This window comes from Hyla sarda, chromosome 8 (assembly GCF_029499605.1).
Source record: "Hyla sarda isolate aHylSar1 chromosome 8, aHylSar1.hap1, whole genome shotgun sequence".
NCBI lineage: Eukaryota > Metazoa > Chordata > Amphibia > Anura > Hylidae > Hyla > Hyla sarda.
The window spans coordinates 22,693,711-22,714,622 of record NC_079196.1 but is presented as its reverse complement, the minus strand read 5'-3'; the positions used below and the strand labels follow the sequence as shown (position 1 = coordinate 22,714,622).

Below are 20,912 nucleotides of genomic sequence, written 5' to 3'. Positions count from 1 at the left end.
ACCGCTGCGACCCCTCTCAGTCTCCTGCATGGCACCCCAGCTCTCCTTGTGCATGAAGCATTGGTCAACACGTCCCCTCCATGTATCTCTATGACAGAGCCGGAGATACATGATCTTGCAATTGTAATCCCCTACAAACAGACACTTATCCCATATCCAGTGGATGGGAGATATGTATTATGATTTGGAATACCCCTTTAAAGCGGTACCCGGTAAAAAAAAAAATATATATATATATATATATATATATATATATATATATATATATATATATATATATATTTTTTTTTTTTTTTTTTTTTTCATATCAACTGTCTCCAGAAGGTTAAACATATTTGTAAATTACCTTTATTTAAAAATCTTAATCTTCCAGTACTGTATGCTCCAGCAGGAAGTTGTGTAGTTCTTTCCAGTCTGACCACAGTGCTCTCTGCTGACACCTCTGTTCATGTCAGGAAATGTGCAGTGCAGGAGCAGATCCCCATAGTAAATCTCTCATGTACTGGACAGTTCCTGACATGGACAGAGGTGTCCAGCAGAGAGCACTGTGATCAGACAGAAAAGGAGCAACTCAACTTCCTCTGTTGAAATTGATTAAAATGATTGTGATGACTGATCATATATTAATACTTATATACCATTGTTAATGCTGCAAAAAGACATTTGTTACCTACCCTTACCTATATATCAGCTTGCTATTTGCTTGTAACTAAAGATGAGACCTTGGGATGAGGCCAAGAGAAGCAAGATAAGAAGAGGAGTTGGAAGTTTAGAGACAAAATATGGCCAGAGAGAAATGAATGCTTAAATATGCTAATAAATACAGACGCAATACTCAAATAACCAATCAAAATATAACATGATGATTTTGACGTGATAACTAACCTCCCCTGTTTGTCAAATATAAAAAACCAATGTACTTCCCGTATAATAAAGAGAACTCCTTGGACAGGTCCCTAGCCAGTACGCTGAGAAGAAGTTTTATACCAACATCGGTGTTTATTTCTTTGTGTCAACACTCAGCAGTATACAGCGGCAGTCACTCACAGTTTAAGGCCTAACCAGAAGCCATCCTTGACAAACAGCAGCTGATAAGTACTGATAGGATTAAGATTTTTTAAGAGAAGTAATTTACAAATCTGTATTTCTGTCTGCCAGAAAGTTAAACAGATTTGTAAATTACTTCTATTAAAAAATATTGATCCTTCCAGTACTTATCAGCTGCTGTACGCTCCAGAAAAAGTTGTGTAGTTCTTTCCAGTCTGACAACAGTGTTCTCTGCTGCCACCTCTGTCCATGTCAGGTGCTGTCCAGAGAAGGAGAGTTTGTTATGGGGATTTACTCCTGCTTTGGACAGTTCCTGACATGGACAGAGGTGTCGGCAGAGAGCACTGTGGTCAGACAAAAAAAGAATTACACAACTTCCTCTGGAGCATACAGCAGCTGATAAGTACAGGAAGGATTGTGATTTTTATATAGAAGACATAAGCCTATAAGCTACCAGCACCCATACACCTGCCCCACAGCACTGAAGAAAAAAAAGTTGCATGCAAAAATGTATTCTACGCCAAAAAGGGACAAAAATATTTTACTGATACAAGTTTTCATAAGCGTCAACCTTTTCACATAAGAAATACAGACACAGGCCTTATGAACAAAGACAGATGTTAAAGGGATACTCCGGCCCCCGTGTGACATCACCCCCCGCCCCCGCTATGCAAGTCTATGGGAGGGGGCGTGACGGCTGTCACGCCCCCTCCCATAGACTTGCATAGCGGGGGCGGGGGGGTGTGACATTCACATGGGGGCGGAGTCATGATGTCACGATACTCCGGCCCCGTGGTCGGCACCCGGCAGTTTTGGAGCTGGCAGCGCGGCGTGCAGCTCAAACAGGTGGGTGCCAAATGCAAGTTTGTGGGGGTCCCCAGCAGCGGACCCCCACGGTCAGACATCTTATCCCCTATCCTTTGGATAGGGGATAAGATGTCTTAGGGCTGGAGAACCCCTTTAAATGGATCCACAATACTACATTTCTGTATGCCCACACTTATATACTGGCGTATAATAGGGATACACAGGGACTCTGAGTATAGGGTCCACGTGCACCATAGATATAAGCCCTAATCATTGTAATTGATCTACTACATTTTTATTTATTTTTTTATGGAATTTAAACTTAATTCAAATTACATAAAAAAAAAATAATTATTCTGCTTAGCCTCTGTTTTTCTTCAGAAGTTGAGGGGGGGGGAAGCATGACGGAGGTCACATTAAAAGCTGAAAAAGCCCAACAACAGGTGAAAATTAGGAGCCTATGTAACCCGATCCAGGTAATGAGTGGTAGGAAGCAGCACAGATATATATATGGCCTGATCGTGTTAAGCGCGGGGGTCTCTAAGGAATGGGCCCAGATGGAGCCTTAGATGTAAGTTTCATAGCACGTGCAATTTTAACAATGTGACCCTACCTACAACATTAGGCCACTTTACAGAAAGCCAACAACGGCCCTATATAGATTTATTGACATCTGCACCCGCCATCCTTACTGACAGAGGAGGCCGCTGCTCCTTAGATCTTCAGATGCCTCACCCTGACCTCTGACTTCACATACAGCCCCACAAAATACACAGCCATCCCATAAAAGCGCACACAACAGGCGTATAGTACCGTAACACTCATGTAGTCATGTCATTATGGGAAATTAGAATGGTTATAGCCAGTATAACATGCACGGTTCCTCACGCAATGGTCACCAGCAAATCCTTAAAAAGACTTCCTCCTTAAAACGACAAATTTTCCAAATTTTTATTTTACATATTTTTTCTCATATACCTAAAGCAGATACTTATATAGATATTTCTAAATTATTCTACTTATCTATTCTACTCAAATCATTTGAAATCCTTCTATTCCTACTGTGGAGACAGTGGCGTTGCTAGGGTTGGTGTCACCCGGTGCGGTAGAAAATGGTGTCACCCCCATACCTCCCCCCCCCCCCCTCAGTAAGTTTTTAGCCTGTTGTGACAGACACCACTGTTGTAGCGCATTGTGAGAAATTCCAGTATAATAATCAGATATACCAGTTGCCACAGAATGGGAAAGTGTTAAAGAAGTTTTCACCATTGAAATATACAGCTCCCAGAATTACTTAAAGGGGTACTCCACTGGAAAACATTTACTTTTATATCAACTGGTGCCAGAAAGTTAAACAGATTTTTAAATTACTTCTATTTAAAATCTTAATACTTACAGTACTTATAAGCTGGTGTATGCTCCACAGGAAGTTGTGTAGTTCTTTCCAGTCTGACCACAGTGCTATTTGCTGACACCTCTGTCCATGTCAGGAACTGTCCAGAGCAGGATAGGTTTGATATGGGGATTTGCTCCTACTATGGACAGTTCTTGACATGGACAGAGGTGTCAGCACAGAGCACTGTGGTCAGACAGAAAATAAATTAAAAAGGAAAATAACTTCCTGTGAATCGCTTATACAGCAGCTAATAAGTACTGGAAGGATTAAGATTTTTAAATAGAAGTAATTTACAAATCTGTTTAACTTTGTAGCACCAGCTGATTAAAAAAAAAATGTTTTCCAGTAGAGTACCCCTTTGAGCAGTGGTGAGGTTATGCTGGGAGTTGTAGTTTCACTGACCTAACTGTAGAACTGACAAGTGACTACAGCTCTGATGTAGAGAGGAGAATGTACAATGGTATCAGTGACTACAGGTGACATCTTCTCTATAGTGAGGAGAATACACAATATCTGACTACAGGTGACGTCTTCTCTATAGTGAGGAGAATACACAATGATATCAGTGACTACAGGTGACGTCTTCTCTATAGTGAGGAGAATACACAATGATATCAGTGATTACAGGTGACGTCTTCTTTATAGTGAAGAGAATGTACAATGATATCAGTGACTACAGGTGACGTCTTCTCTATAGTGAGGAGAATACACAATATCAGTGATTACAGGTGACGTCTTCTCTATAGTGAGGCGAATACACAATGATATCAGTGATTACAGGTGACGTCTTCTCTATAGAGAGGAGAATGTACAATGATATCAGTGACTACAGGTGACGTCTTCTCTATAGTGAGGAGAATGTACAATGATATCAGTGACTACAGGTGACGTCTTCTCTATAGTCTTTCCTTATCTAATTCGGATGGTACATACCGCCAGGACTTGTTCCAGCTAAAACTTCTCTCTGCAGAATGTGATGCCCACACGTCTCCTCACTATGTCAGCGCATTCTCATCCTCTATATGAAAACAATTATTATTATAAACCTGAGAGACACTGTATCTTCTAAATATAATACTACTATACTCTTTGATTATAAACCTTCCATACACTGTACCCTCTGAATATAATACTACCACACACTGTACATTCTGAATACCAACACATACTGTACCCTCTGAATATAAATCTGCCACATACTGTACCCCTGAATATAATACCGCCACACACTGTACCCACTGAATATAATACTACCACATACTGTACCCTCTGAATATAAATCTGCCACATACTGTGCCCTCTGAATATAAATCTGCCACATACTGTACCCTCTGAATATAAATCTGCCACATACTGTACCCTCTGAATATAAATCTGCCACATACTGTACCCCTGAATATAAATCTGCCACATACTGTACCCCTGAATATAAATCTGTCACATACTGTACCCCTGAATATAAATTTGCCACATATTGTACCCCTGAATATAATACCGCCACATCCTGTACCCTCTGAATATAATACTACCACCCACTGCGCCCTCTGAATATAATAATTAGAGATGAGCAAACTACAGTAAATTCAACTCGTCACAAACTTCTCTGCTCGGCAGTTGATAACTTTTCCTGCATAAATTAGTTCAGCTTTCAGGTGCTCCCGTGGGCTGGAAAAGGTGGATACAGTCCTAGGAGACTCTTTCCTAGGAATGTATCCACCTTTCCGAGCCCACCGGAGCACCTGAAGGCTGAACTAATTTACGCAGGATAAGTCATCAACTGCCGAGCCGAGAAGTTTGTGACGAATCGAATTTACTGCAAGTTCGCTCATCTCTAATAATACTACCACAAACTGCGCCCTCTGAATATAATACTACCACAAACTGCGCCCTCTGAATATAACGTTGCCATACAGTGCACCCTCTGAATATAATACCACAACCGCAGTAACACCCCTCAACATCCGTTAGCTGATGCTATTACCACGGGAGGGGGGTATTGGTGGTGTTGCTGGTGGATGATGGGGGTGCTACTACTCAGGGGGTGTTGCTGGAGGATGATGAGGGTGCTACTGGCCATCCCCCCTTGCAGTATCACCCCCATCATCCATCGGCAGGATCATCCTCCTGGCAGGAGCACCGCCATCATCCACCATCAGGATCTGCTGATGGAGGTGCTGCTGGGGGGGGGGGTGTTGCTGGTGGATGATGAGGGTGCTACTGCCAGGGGGGGGAGCATTAGGTAGGCAGCAGTTCCCCCACATTAGGTAGGTCGCAGTTTCCCCACATTAGGTAGCATCTATTCCCCACATTAGGCAGCATAGATTCCCCACATTTGGTACCAGTTCCCCCACATTAGGTAGGTACCAGTTACCCTACATTAGGTAGCAATTTCCCCACATTGGGTAGCACAGATTCCCCACATTAGGTAGCACAGATTCCCCACATTAGGTAGCACAGATTCCCCACATAAGGTAGCATACACTCCCCACATAAGGTAGCATACACTCCCCACACTTGGTAGTAGTTTCCCCACATTAGGCCGCAGGTTCCCCACAATAGATTGCTGGTTATACCACCCCCCCCCCCCCCCACACACACACACACACACAAAAAAAAACACATACAACACAGAGAGACTCACACACAAATACACACACACAGTCAGAGAGACACACACTCACAGTCACGCACACAGTCACACACACACACAGAGTCACACAGTCACACACACACAGAGTCTCATACACACACAGAGTCTCACACACACAAACATAGATAGAGACAGACACACACACTCACCCATCCAGTGCAGCGCTCCTTCTCACCGGGCGCCGTGCGAGTGACGTAACTGACGTCCTCCTGCGCGGCCATACGGTGTGACGTCAGGCCGGCGCAGACGTGGGAGCGGAGGCCGGGCACAATGCTGGTGAAGGTGAGGGGGTGTGTGATGATGGACGGGCGCACAGTGCAGGAGAAAGAGGGGGGTTGCTGATGGACGGGCACACACAGCGCGGGGGGGGGGGGGGGGGGGGGGGGGGGGGTTGTGCTGACGGATGGGAGGCCGGTCGGGCACCGATGGGGGAGGTAGTGTCTGTGTAACTGGGGGGGTGCGGCTACGGAGCGTCTTGGTGTCACCCCATTAGGTTGGTGTCACCCGGTGCGGGCCGCACCCCCCGCACCCGGGTCGCAACGCCACTGTGTGGAGATACGAAGACAACCGATCCTTCTTTCTACACATAGCGTGTAAAAATGGCGAATATAATGAACTGTCATATTGTCTATCCCGTAAATTTATTTTTCAGCAAATATTTACTTAATAAATATTAAAGGGGTACTCCGGCCCTGAGACATCTTATCCCCTATCCAAAGGATAGGGGATAGGATGTCTCACCGCGGGGGTCCCGCCGCTGGGGACCCCCGTAATCTTGTATTTGCCACCCACCTGTTTGAGCTGCACATCACGGTGCCAGCTCACAAGCAGCCGGGTGGCGACCACGGGGGTGGAGTTGTGACGTCACGATACTCTGGCCCCGTGGTCGCCACCAGGCAGTTTGTGAGCTGGCACCGTGACGTGCAGCTCAAACAGGTGGGTGGCAAATACAAGATTGCAGGGGTCCCCAGCGGCGGGACCCCCGTGGTGAGACATCTTATCCCCTATCCTTTGGATAGGGGATAAGATGTCTCAGGGCCGGAGTACCCCTTTAAATCCAAAGTTTTGACTTATTATCCTAACGCTGCTACATTGTTCTTTTTATTATGTTTTATTTTCATTCTATTCTGTTTTCCTTATCTTCGTAAATTTTTTTAATTCATTATATCTGTTCAACTAATTTCCTTTATTTAGTTATATGATTTAGTTTAATTTACTGCATAATATATATATATATATATATATATACATTTTGTAATATATGTATATATTATATACTGTATATATTTTTTAAATATATATATATATATATATTATAGATAAGTGAACTTACAGTAAATTCGATTCGTCACAAACTTCTCGGCTCGGCAGTTGATGACTTATCCTGCGTAAATTAATTCAGCTTTCAGGTGCTCCGGTGGGCTGGAAAAGGTGGATACAGTCCTAGGAAAGAGTCTCCTAGGACTGTATCCACCTTTTCCGGAGCACCGGAAAGCTGAACTAATTTATGCAGGAAAAGTCATCAACTGCCGAGCCGAGAAGTTTGTGACGAATCGAATTTACTGTAAGTTCGCTCATCTCTAATATATATATATATATATATATATATATATATATATACTTTGTATATATTTTATATTTATATATAATATATATATGTGTGTGTGTGTCATTTTTTTCTATTATACCTATTCTGAGTGACAGAACTTTATATTTATATTTCTAATTATATTAATATGTGATAATTATTCACCGTATACTGAAACACCCCCTCTAACAAGAAGAATGGTAACGCCCCGTTGTCAATTTATTTATAAATATTCAGAAGGAATAACAACAGAGGATAGACGCAGTTGCCCAGTTGCCCATAGCAACCAATCAGATGGCTTCTTTCTTTTTCCCAGGCCTTTTTAAAAATGAAAGAAGCGATCTGATTGGTTGCTATGGGCAACTGGTCATCTTTTCCTCTACACAGGATTTGATATATCTCCCCCTTTGTAGTGTGAGGAATACAAAGATTTCCGAAAACAGACAGGTCAGGAATGGTGTAGGTCTTCTGTAGGGTGTCCATACATCTTTAACATCTGTCAACTAAAGACATGACAACTTTGCTTCCGACTTTCCGATATATATGCACAGTTACCTTGGCTGAGCGTACATGTGTTTGGAATGGGGAGAAGCCTCCTCAGCATACACATAACATTGTCAGCCAGTCCTACTAAAATCTGTAAATGTGGGAAACTTTCATGAAGGGAAGTAGTCTCCAAACTGTGGCCCTCCAGCTGTTGCAAAACTGTAACTCCCAGCATGCCCGGACAGCCAATGGCTGTCCGGGCATGCTGGGAGTTGCAGTTTTGCAACAGCTGGAGGGCTACAGTTTGAGACCAATGGTCTAGATGTATATGAACCTGGAGACTTAAAGGGGCAGTCCAGTGGTGAAAAACTTATCCCCTATCCTAAGGATAGGGGATAAGTTTGAGATCGCGGGGGGTCCGACCGCTGGGGCGCCCTGCGATCTCTCTGTACGGGGGCCAGGCTCAATACATCTCTTAGAGCACTTAGAGTTTTATTGAGGGGGGCGTGTCAGCCACCGCTTCGTGTGGAGGTCGACACGCCCCCTTCCCGCGGGCTGTCGGGGCTCCATACAGGAGATCGCAGGGGGCCCCAGCGGTCGGACCCCCGTGATCTCAAACTTATAAGTTGTTCACCACTGGGTTCACCACTGGACTACTCCTTTAAAGTAGATGTCTGGTCAAATAGGGGATAAGTAGCTGATCTTGGGCAGTCTGAGTGCTGGGACCCCCTGCAAACACAGGACGGGACCCGAAAAGCACCGAAAAGACCCCAGTACAGGACTCGGGAATCATCTGCGCTCTCATAGAAATGAATGGAGGGCGTGCTGTCTACCAGTAGGCAACACTATCTCCTCTCTGCGAGAGTCGAGGTCCCATCCCGGAGATCGTGGGGGGGGGGGGGGGGGGGTGTCCCAGCACTCCTGTGAATAGGGGATAAGTTTAGTTTCGCCGGACTTCTCCTTTAAGCAGCAGAATTTAGTAGTACACAATGGAAATAACTATACATAGCTGCTGGTATTGCTAAAACCTCAGCACAAAATGGGAAGAGCCATAGATAGAATTCCGGTCAGGAAGCAGATGACGTCCACCAACTGGGCTACATGTGTTCAGTCCAAGCACCAAACTCTTGCATGGAGTCCCATTTGGTACGTACGTTACACTTAGTCTGATTATACCTATATACTTGTGTGGGCACCTCATAAAAGGGAGGGGGCACTGCAGAAACATCCGCACTAGAACACTTTGGTGTACTTTGATAAATATGGGCAGATTTCTGTAAAAAAGATTATTTTCTCTTTTAAAGTGAGATTCTGCATACTGTTAAAGTCACTTAAATCAGGGGGGGGGGGGGGTTCACACTACGTTTTGAAGATACGGTCACCGGATCCAGCTGGGTGGAGTGAAAACCATGCACTCCTGTATCCCAGCCGGACTTGGCCCCGATCTCATTCATTTGAATGACCCAGCCGCTGTCAGATAGTGACTCCGGTCGGCTCATTTTTGCCCCGTATCCGGTTTCGTGACTGGACCTAAAACCATGGTATGCCGCTTTTTTAGGTCTGGTCACAAAATCGGATATGGGGCAAAAATTAGCCGACCGGAGTCACTGTCTGACAGCGGTTGGGTCATTCAAATGAATAAGATATGGGCCAGGTCCGGCTGGGATATGGGAGCGCCTGGTTTTCACTACCTCCCAACGTCCCCCCCCACCCCCACCCCCACCCTCCAGCCGGATCCGGTGACCATATCTTCAAAACGTAGTGTGAACCCACCCTTACAAGGAGCAGAGTAAGGGAAATTATTACAATTACTACAAGTCTATTCAGTTGCTGACATAACAATAACATCAATTCCCTAGTCACTCGCTACAACATTATTATAATGCTGTCCCCTTTGGATAGCAATATATGTATAAGAATATGTATAAGAATATAACTATAATACTGCTCCTATATACAAGAATATAACCACTATAATACTGCTCCTATATACAAGAATATAACTACTATAATACTGCTCCTATATACAAGAATATAACTACTATAATACTGCTCCTATATACAAGAATATAACTACTATAATACTGCTCCTATATACAAGAATATAACTACTATAATACTGTCTCCTATATACAAGAATATAACTACTATAATACTGCTCCTATATACAAGAATATAACTACTATAATACTGCTCCTATATACAAGAATATAACTACTATAATACTGCTCCTATATACAAGAATATAACTACTATAATACTGCCTCCTATATACAAGAATATAACTACTATAATACTGCTCCTATATACAAGAATATAACTACTATAATACTGCCTCCTATATACAAGAATATAACTACTGCAATACTGCTCCTATATACAAGAATATAACTACTATAATACTGCTCCTATATACAAGAATATAACTACTATAATACTGCTCCTATATACAAGAATATAACTACTATAATACTGCTCCTATATACAAGAATATAACTACTATAATACTGCTCCTATATACAAGAATATAACTACTATAATACTGTCTCCTATATACAAGAATATAACTACTATAATACTGCCCCTATATACAAGAAAATAACTACTATAATACAGCTCCTATATACAATAATATAACTACTATAATACTGTCTCCTATATACAAGAATATAACTACTATAATACTGCCTCCTATATACAAGAATATAACTACTATAATACTGTCTCCTATATACAAGAATATAACTACTATAATACTGCTCCTATATACAAGAATATAACTACTATAATACTGCTCCTACGTACAAGAATATAACTACTATAATACTGCTCCTATACACAAGAATATAACTACTATAATACTGCCCCAATATACAAGAAAATAACTACTATAATACTGCTCCTATATACAAGAATATAACTACTATAATACTGCCCCTATATACAAGAAAATAACTACTATAATACTGCTCCTATATACAAGAATAGAACTACTATAATACTGACTCCTAATATACAAGAATATAACTACTATAATACTGCTCCTACATACAAGAATATAACTACTATAATACTGCTCCTATATACAAGAATATAACTACTATAATACTGCTCCTATATACAAGAATATAACTACTATAATACTGCTCCTATATACAAGAATATAACTACTATAATGCTGCTCCTATATACAAGAATATAACTACTATAATACTGCCTCCTATATACAAGAATATAACTACTATAATACTGCTCCTATATACAAGAATATAACTACTGTAATACTGCCTCCTATATACAAGAATATAACTACTATAATACTGCCCCTATATACAAGAATATAACTACTATAATGCTGCCTCCTATATACAAGAATATAACTACTATAATACTGCTCCTATATACAAGAATATAACTACTATAATACTGCTCCTATATACAAGAATATAACTATAATAATACTGCTCCTATATACAAGAATATAACTGCTATAATACTGCTCCTATATACAAGAATATAACTACTATAATACTGCTCCTATATACAAGAATATAACTATAATAATACTGCTCCTATATACAAGAATATAACTACTATAATACTGCATCTATATACAGGAATATAACTACTATAACACTGCTCCTATATACAAGAATATAACTATATTACTGCCCCGGGCTATCCCAGTGTCCTCTTGTGACAATGAGGTTAGAACTCTATCCGTATAACTAGTGATTCTGCGGGGTCAAGAAAATGTTCTTTGTGATTCCTTAAACTACAGATATATTTGTAATCAAATGACCGGAGATGATCCCAGTCTCTCTCTAGTCTTCAGGCAGACACCAAGACAACAGCAGTAAACGGTATGAGAAATCCACCATACAGCAGCCTATATCTCAGCTCCTTTAATCCAGTGAGTGAGTTAGATGACTACTATAAAGCATTGATTCCTAATATAAAGCAGCCGCTCTGGGGGAAATCACAAGTTTTAATTTGATGACATCAACACAAAAGAAAAGATTAGGTCATCGCTACTGGAATGAGCTTACCGCACCCAGGAGACCCCGTGAGATACACTTAGTGCACCGCCAAGCAGATGGGGCCCCTCTTTAATCACTACAAGTGTATTAAACAGATTTGGTTATCTCTTAATGAATAAATCTATAGGATGAAGTCATGGATGAAATGGGAAACATTACGTAATCACATAGGCATCCGTGGGGAAGACCCTAGTGCAGTACACTATATATAGGGATGTCATACTGTACTGGAAGTTGTCAAAATACCTCATTGAATGAGATAGTATGATAATATGTACCACCCCCTTTAAGAATAATTATCATTATTAATTATCATGTGACTTCCTGCCCAACTCAAACAGATATAATATATAGCTCGAGCACCAACTCAAAGCTGGACCCTTAGATCTTCTGATAGCCTCACAATGGTGTCGGCCATGTTAGTTCTCATGTGGTTAATTTACTTTGTACTTTGGTCACCCAAAGGGTCCTCCCTATTTCTCAAAGGTTTCTCTGGCAGTAAAGTAGTCACTGATAAATAGAAATACATCCTTCCCCATGGTCAGCGATATGGTTGATACGGATAATGCTTGTACAGTGTTGCAACAGTCATCTGAAAGAGGGAAGTAGCTAACTTCTCCTATGAGTTTTAAGGAGGGAAGTAGCTAACTTCTACTTCTATGCGTTTTAAGGAGGGAAGTAGCTAACTTCTACTTCTATGCGTTTTAAGGAGGGAAGTAGCTAACTTCTATTCCTAGGAGTTTTAAGGAGGGAAGTAGCTAACTTCTACATCTATGCGTTTTAAGGAGGGAAGTAGCTAACTTCTACATCTATGCGTTTAAGGAGGGAAGTAGCTAACTTCTATTCCTATGAGTTTTAAGGAGGGAAGTAGCTAACTTCTATTCCTATGAGTTTTAAGGAGGGAAGTAGCTAACTTCTATTCCTATGAGTTTTAAGGATGGAAGTAGCTAACTTCTATTCCTATGAGTTTTAAATAAGGAAGTAGCTAACTTTTTCCTCCAATTGGTTTATTTATCCTTCTGCAGGAATCAAAGAGTGAAGATGCTAACCTCTTCTCCACCAGATTTCAAGAAGAAAGAAGGAAATAGATAACTTCTCCCATAGGCGTCAAAGAAAGAAGTATCTAAAGCAGTGTTCCAAACCAGGGTGCCTCCAGCTGTTGCAAAACTACAACTCTCAGCATGCCCGGACAGCCATTGGCTGTCCGGGCATGCTAGGAGTTGTAGTTTTGCAACACTGATCTAAGGCCTTACCCTATTGGTTTAAAAAAAAAAAAAAAAAAAGAAGTAGCTAACTTCTTTTCTTATGAGGTTTAAGGGGGAAAGTAGCTAAATTATATTCCTATGAGCTTAAAGGAGGGAAGTAGCTAACTTCTACTTCTATGAGTTTTAAGGAGGGAACCAGCTAACTTCTACTACTATGCATTTTAAAGGAGTACTGCAGTGTAAGACACTTATCCATTGTCTGCAGGATACCCCCGCAATTTCCCTCACAGAGGTAGACATCACGCCGAATTCCCCCCCCCCCCCGCACGAAAGCTGCATCTCCACCTCTCCCATAGAGATACCTGGAGGGGGCGTATCGGCCGTGGCGTCATGCTGCAGTAGACACGCCTCCTGCATAGCAGCGGCAGAGCCATAGTTCCGTGCCAGCGTTCGGACCCCCCACAATCAGACACTTATTTCCTATTCTACGGATAGGAGATAAGTAGTATTACGCTTTAGATTTCCTTTAAGGAGGAAACCAGCTAACTTTTACCTCTATAAGTCTTAAGGAGGTAAATAGCTACCTTCTACTCCTATAAGCTTTAACAAGAAAATTAGCTAACTTTAACTAATGCTAGGCTCACGTGGCATCCGACCCGTAAGGTTCTGATCGTCTCTTTCTTTTTCTTTTCTTGAGCTGATCGGACCATGAAACTGATCGTATGCAAATGGCTACTGTCAAGTCCCGACAGCCCCTATTCACTTACATGGGGCCCGTTGGTGATACGGTAATTTTACAGGAATTTAGCAGAGAAAAAAATTGTGCTTTCAATGTTTTTTTTCTCCTCTAAAATTGACGGAACTGCCGACAGAGCTCCACCTAACGGAGCCCAACGACAGTGTGAACGAGGCCTTATAGAAGTAAAAGTTAGCTGGTTCCCTCCATAAAACCCATATAAGTTTTAAGGAGGGAAGTAGCTAACTTCTCCTCCCATTGGTTTATTAATCCTCCTGCAGGCATCAAAGAGTAAAGGTGCTTACACTGTTCTTTTTAGTTTCAAAAAAAGAAGAAGCTAACTAAATATTCCTAAGAGTTTTAAGGAGGGAAGTAGCTAACTTCTACTGCTATAGGTCCAATTGGTTACAAGGAGAGAAGTGGTTTATTTATCCTCTTACAGGTATCCATGAGTGAAGATGCTAACTTCTCCTCAAGGTTTAAAAGAAGAAAATAACTAATGGCTCCCCCTATTGGTTCCAAAGAGTGAAGTGGTAAACTTCTCCTACCGGTGTAAACGAGGGAAATAGCTAACTTCTATAGGTTTCATTGAAACAAATATTTAACTTCTCCTCTGGGTTCCATGGAGGGAAGTAGTTGATGTTCACACTTCCAAGAGGGAAAATGTTAACGTCGGCTCTTATGGGTTTTACAGAGGGAAATGTCTTATTTTACAGATTTCATGCAGAGAAGTAGCTAACTTCTAATCCTATGGGGTTTTAATAAGAGAAAGAGATGACATTTCCTACGGGTTAAAAAGGGAAGTAGCTAACGTCTCCTTCTTTGGGCTTTAAGGATAGAAATAATGAACTTCTCCCAGGAGTTTCAAAGTGAGAAGTAGCTAACTTTTTCTACTGAGGTTTCAAGGGAAATGAAGCTTGGGACATAAGTGTAAAGAAATAAAGATAAAAAGAAAAACTCAGCTTTAAAGGGGTTCTCCACCATAAGGTGATTTTAGTATGTACCTGGCAGACAGTAATGGACATGCTTAGGAAGGATCTGCGCTTGTCTTGGGGCTAAATGACTATGTGGTGAGATTACCATAACACTGTGACTAGCTTTTTGCGAACTTGTATTTCCTGTTTGACATTTCTTCTTTTGCCTACAAATCCCACAATTCCATCTTCCTCCCTCCCACACATCAGCCACCCCACCCTTTGAAACATAAATGAGTGTTACGCCGAGCACTCCAGGTCCCTGCTCCTCCCCGGAGCGCTTGCGGCGTTCTCCTCTCTGCAGCGCCCCGGTCAGACCCGCTGACCGGGAGCGCTGCACTGACATTCACGATGGGGATGCGTTTCGCATAGCGTGACGCGCCCGCTCGCGAATCGCATCCCAAGCCACTAACCCGTCCTGGTTCCCGGCTGTCACGTTCTGGCGCACGCGGCTCCGCTCTCTAGGGCGCGCGCGTGCCAGCTCTCCAACTTTTAAAGGGCCAGTGCACCACTAATTGATGCCTGGCTCAATCAGTCTAACTAGCTTCCACATGCTCCCTGTCTATATAACCTCACTTCCCCTTCACTTCCTTGCCGGATCTTGTTGCCATTGTGCCAGAGAAAGCGTTTAGTGTATGTCCATAGCCTGTGTTCCAGATCTTCTGCTGTTGCCCCTGACTACGACCCTTGCTGCCTGCCCTGACCTTCTGCTACGTCCGACCTTGCTCTTGCCCTGTCCTTTTGTACCGCGCCTATCTCAGCAGTCAGAGAGGTTGAGCCATTGCCGGTGGATACGACCTGGTTGCTAACGCCGCTGCAAGACCATCCTGCTTTGCGGCGGGCTCTGGTGAATACCAGTAGCAACTTAGAACCGGTCCGCCGGCACGGTCCACGCCAATCCCTCTCTGACACAGAGGATCCACCTCCAGCTTGCCGAATCATAACAGTAGATCCGGCCATGGATCCCGCTTAGGTGCCGCTGCCAAGTCTCGCTGACTTACCCACGGTGGTCGCCCAGCAATCTCAGCAAATTGCCCAACTGTTACGCCGAGCGCTCCGGGTCCCCGCTCCTCCCCGGAGCGCTCGCTACACTCTCCTCACTGCAGCGCTCCGGTCAGATCCACTGACCCGGGGCGCTGCGATACCGCCTCCAGCCGGGATGTGATTCGCGATGCGGGTAGCGCCCGCTCGCGATGCGCACCCCGGCTCCCGTACCTGACTCGCTCTCCGTCGGTCCTGTCCCGGCGCGCGCGGCCCCGCTCCCTAGGGCGCGCGCGCCGGGTCTTTGCGATTTAAAGGGCCACTGCGCCGCTGATTGGCGCAGTGGTTCCAATTAGTGTGTTCACCTGTGCACTTCCCTATATCACCTCACTTCCCCTGCACTCCCTTGCCGGATCTTGTTGCCATCGTGCCAGTGAAAGCGTTTCCTTGTGTGTTCCTAGCCTGTGTTCCAGACCTCCTGCCGTTGCCCCTGACTACGATCCTTGCTGCCTGCCCCGACCTTCTGCTACGTCCGACCTTGCTTCTGTCTACTCCCTTGTACCGCGCCTATCTTCAGCAGCCAGAGAGGTTGAGCCGTTGCTAGTGGATACGACCTGGTCACTACCGCCGCAGCAAGACCATCCCGCTTTGCGGCGGGCTCTGGTGAAAACCAGTAGTGACTTAGAACCGATCCACTAGCACGGTCCACGCCAATCCCTCTCTGGCACAGAGGATCCACTACCTGCCAGCCGGCATCGTGACACCAACAAGGACAGCAGCTGTCGCAGTTGACCGCCATGTTACAGCAACTTCTGCCACTGCTACAGCAGCAACCATCTCCACTGCCAGCTCCTGCACCTCCTCCGCAGCGAGTGGCCGCTCCTAGCCTCCGCTTGTCCCTGCCGGACAAATTTGATGGGGACTCTAGACTAGCCGTGGTTTCCTGTCTCAATGTTCCCTACATATGGAGATGTTGTCGGACCAATTTCCTACAGAACGGTCTAAGGTGGCTTTCGTAGTTAGTCTTCTGTCTGGAAAGGCCTTGTCTTGGGCCACACCGCTCTGGGACCGCAATGATCCTGCCACAGCCTCAGTCCAGTCCTTCTTCGCTGAAGTCCTTAGTGTCTTCGAGGAACCAGCCCGAGCTTCTTCTGCCGAAACTGCCCTGCTGAACCTGGTCCAGGGTAATTCTTCAGTAGGCGAGTACGCCATCCAATTTCGTACCCTCGCCTCTGAATTATCTTGGAACAATAAGGCCCTCTGCGCTACCTTTAAAAAAGGCCTATCCAGCTACATCAAAGATGTACTGGCCGCACGAGAAATTCCAGCTAACCTGTCAAAACTTATCCTTTTGGCCACCCGCATTGACAAGCGTTTTTCTGAAAGACACCAGGAGCTCCGCCAGGAAAAGGACCTTGATCTCTGGGCACCTCTCTCCCAGTATCCTTTGCAATATACCCCTGTGCCTCCCGCCGAGGAGGCTATGCAAGTGGATCGGTCTCGCCTGACCCATGAAGAGAGGACTCGCCGCGGAGATAAAAATTTATATCTGTACTGCGCTAGTACGGAACATTTCTTGGTGGATTGCACTATTCGTCCTCCACGTCTGGGAAATGCACGCACGCACCCAGCTCACATGGGAGTGGCGTCCCTTGGTGTGAATTCTGCTTCTCCACGTCTCACTGTGCCCTTGCGGATTGCTCCTTCTGCCAACTCCTCCTTCTCAGCTGTGGCCTTCCTGGACTCTGGTTCTGCTGGAAATTTTATTCTGGCCTCTTTGGTGAATAAGTTCTGCATCCCTGTGACCCGTCTCGTCAAGCCGCTCTACATTTCTTCGGTCAACGGAGTGAAGTTGGACTGCACTGTGCGTTACCGCACAGAGCCCTTGCTTATGAGCATTGGACTGCATCACAAGAAAATCAAATTTTTTGTTTTGCCCAACTGCACCTCTGAAGTCTTCCTCGGTCTGCCATGGCTCCAGCGTCATTCTCCCACCCTTGACTGGACCACCGGGGAGATCAAGAATTGGGGTCCTGCTTGTCACAAACGATGCCTCACATCTGCTCCTCATAGCCCCCTTCCTGGTGACACTCTGCCCCGTGACAAGCTTCACTCTGCCCCCCCCTCCCCATTCCCACTTCTTCTGGTTTACCTGCCGCTGATGTAGCTACCCAGGACTTCTTTTTGTTCCGGAAGGAAACTCAAGAGGCGCCCCCTTTGTTCTCGTCTCATTTGAAGGGACAAGGAGACAAAAAGAGGGGGAGACCTAAGGGGGGGGGTACTGTTACGCCGTGCGCTCCAGGTACCTGCTCCTCCCCGGAGCGCTCGCGGCGTTCTCCTCTCTGCAGCGCCCCGGTCAGACCCGCTGACCGGGAGCGCTGCACTGACATTCATGATGGGGATGCGATTCACATAGCGGGACACGCCCGCTCGCGAATCGCATCCCAAGCCACTTACCCGTCCCGGTCCCCGGCTGTCACGTTCTGGCGCGCGCGACTCCGCTCTCTAGGGCGCGCGCGCGCGCCAGCTCTCTAAGATTTAAAGGGCCAGTGCACCGATGATTGGTGCCTGGCCCAATCACTGTAATTAGCTTCCACCTGCTCCCTGGCCATATAACCTCACTTCCCCTTCACTTCCTTGCCGGATCTTGTTGCCTTGTGCCAGAGAAAACGTTTAATGTATGTCCATAGCCTGTGTTCCAGACCTTCTGCTGTTGCCCCTGACTACGACCCTTGCTGCCTGCCCTGACCTTCTGCTACGTCCGACCTTGCTCTTGCCTTGTCCTTTTGTACCGCGCCTATCTCAGCAGTCAGAGAGGTTGAGCCATTGCCGGTGGATACGACCTGGTTGCTACCGCCGCTGCAAGACCATCCTGCTTTGCGGCGAGCTCTGGTGAATACCAGTAGCAACTTAGAACCGGTCCGCCGGCACGGTCCACGCCAATCCCTCTCTGACACAGAGGATCCACCTCCAGCTTGCCGAATCATAACAATGAGCTGCATCCATCAAAAGACCTGTGGTTTTCAATCAGGGTGCCTCCAGCTGTTGCATTAGTTGCAGATTGATCTCTCTCCCACCAAGCGATCCCTCCACCCAATGAAGCAGACAGGCTCCCTGTCATCAGCTGACTAGTGAGTCACGTCTCAGCCTCATTGCAACCTGGGAAAAATCTGAGACAACAGTCATTTTGTATGCTGTTAAAGATAATTATTGGGGTGAAAATCACATAAGAATTGTGAGAAAACCGTCACACACAGGTACAGACACTATATTATGAACTACATTAACTTTACAGCTCCTATAGTATAGTGAATAATAAAAATAAATCCTGGAATACCCCTTTAAAGAATAACTCCAGTGTTCTGCTGTTCTAAACAAGTGCCTGATATAAATAGTATTTATGAGCAATCCACGAGGCCCTCAGTAATAAAAAAAATGGCTGCCTTTTCCTGTTGTCAGTGTAACCTCAGTGTAAAGCGTACTTCCACTATAAATACAATTTCATAGTATATATAAGAAACAAATACTTTGGTTTCCTGCATAGAGAGAGGATAAATAGATATATAGGTAGATACATAGATATATACACAGATAGATAAAAAAAACAAGGGATAAGGAGCAGCACTCTGCGAGATAAAAGTAGAAGGTGGGTGCAAACAGCCGGAGTCCCAGGTCACGGGAGACACTTCACAATGTAGAAAGGAGAAGACTGTAGCACTCCAGTAGGATGAAAGTGAAGGTGGCTTTATTCCAATTCAAACATCAAGGCAACGTTTCAGCTGCACGCAGGCAGCCTTTATCAAGCTTGATAAAGGCTGCCTGCGTGCAGCTGAAACGTTGCCTTGATGTTTGAATTGGAATAAAGCCACATTCACTTTCATCTTACTGGAGTGCTACAGTCTTCTCCTTTCTACATAGATAGATAGATATGAGATAGATAGATAGATAGATAGATAGATACATAGATAAATAGATATGAGATAGATAGATATTGTCAGGCTTCGGCAGGCTGGAGGTGGATCCTCTGTGTCAGAGAGGGATTGGCGTGGACCGTGTCGGTGGACCGGTTCTAAGTTGCTACTGGTTTTCACCAGAGCCCGCCGCAAAGCGGGATGGTCTTGCTGCGGTGGTAGCAACCAGGTCGTGTCCACCGGTAGCGGCTCAACCTCACTGACTGCTGAGACTGGCGTGGTACAGAAGGACAAGGCAAGAGCAAGGTCGGACGTAGCAGAAGGTCAGGGCAGGCGGCAAGGTTCGTAGTAAAGGGCAACGGCAGAAGGTCTGGTAACACTGATAAGGGCACTCACAAAACGCTTTCATTAGGCACTGAGGCAACAAGATCCGGCAAGGACAAGAAGGGGAAGTGGCTTTTTATACACATGGAGCAGGGAAGCTAATTGACACTGATTGAGCCAGGCACCAATTAGTGGTGCACTGGCCCTTTAAATCTTAGAGAGCCGGCGCGCGCGCGCCCTAGAAAGCAGAGCCGCCCGCGCCAGGATGTGACAGCCGGGGAACGGGACAGGTGAGTAGATTGGGATGCGACCCGCGGGCGGGCGCGTCCTGCTACGCTGATCGCATCCCCGCCGACAGTGACAGTGCAGCGCTCCCGGTCAGCGGATCTGACTGGGGTGCTGCAGAGAGGAGAATGCCGCGAGCGCTCCGGGGAGGAGCAGGGACCGGGAGCGCTCAGCGTAACAGATATGAGATAGATAGATATGGAGGGGCAAGCTGTGCATAACTAGCTTGCCCCCTGACTGGTGAGCAGTTAAGGGGTTAAGAAATGTACAGGCAAGGTTTTTTAGCCCCCTCCCCCGCCTGTAAAACTTGCCAGTGGCTACAGTGGTATGTCCCATGGGTAGGGGGGAAGGAGTGCACCAATCAGGGGTTTAATAGTTTACCGGGCTTTCAGAGGCCCTCCCCTGGGTATTTATAGCTGTGGTGCCTCCCTTCCCCCCTCAATCTGCCCAGGACCCGGAGTTTTGTCTGCCGGTTGGTATGT

General features: G+C 45.0%; 1 long non-coding RNA gene across 4 annotated transcripts in view; it reads right to left on the bottom strand.

Annotated features, from left to right (window-relative positions):
* Positions 1-6,234, bottom strand: part of LOC130284404 (uncharacterized) — a 101,914-nt gene extending 95,680 nt beyond the window's left edge. For 2 of the 4 annotated variants that reach the window (XR_008847015.1, XR_008847014.1), the window contains exon 1: positions 4,184-4,797. This is a non-coding gene — a long non-coding RNA (uncharacterized LOC130284404). Of the gene's footprint in view, positions 1-4,183; positions 4,798-6,049 lie in introns of those variants that run through there. The other 2 variants (XR_008847013.1, XR_008847017.1) reach the window with 2 other exon arrangements.
* Positions 6,235-20,912: the final 14,678 nt, after the last annotated feature.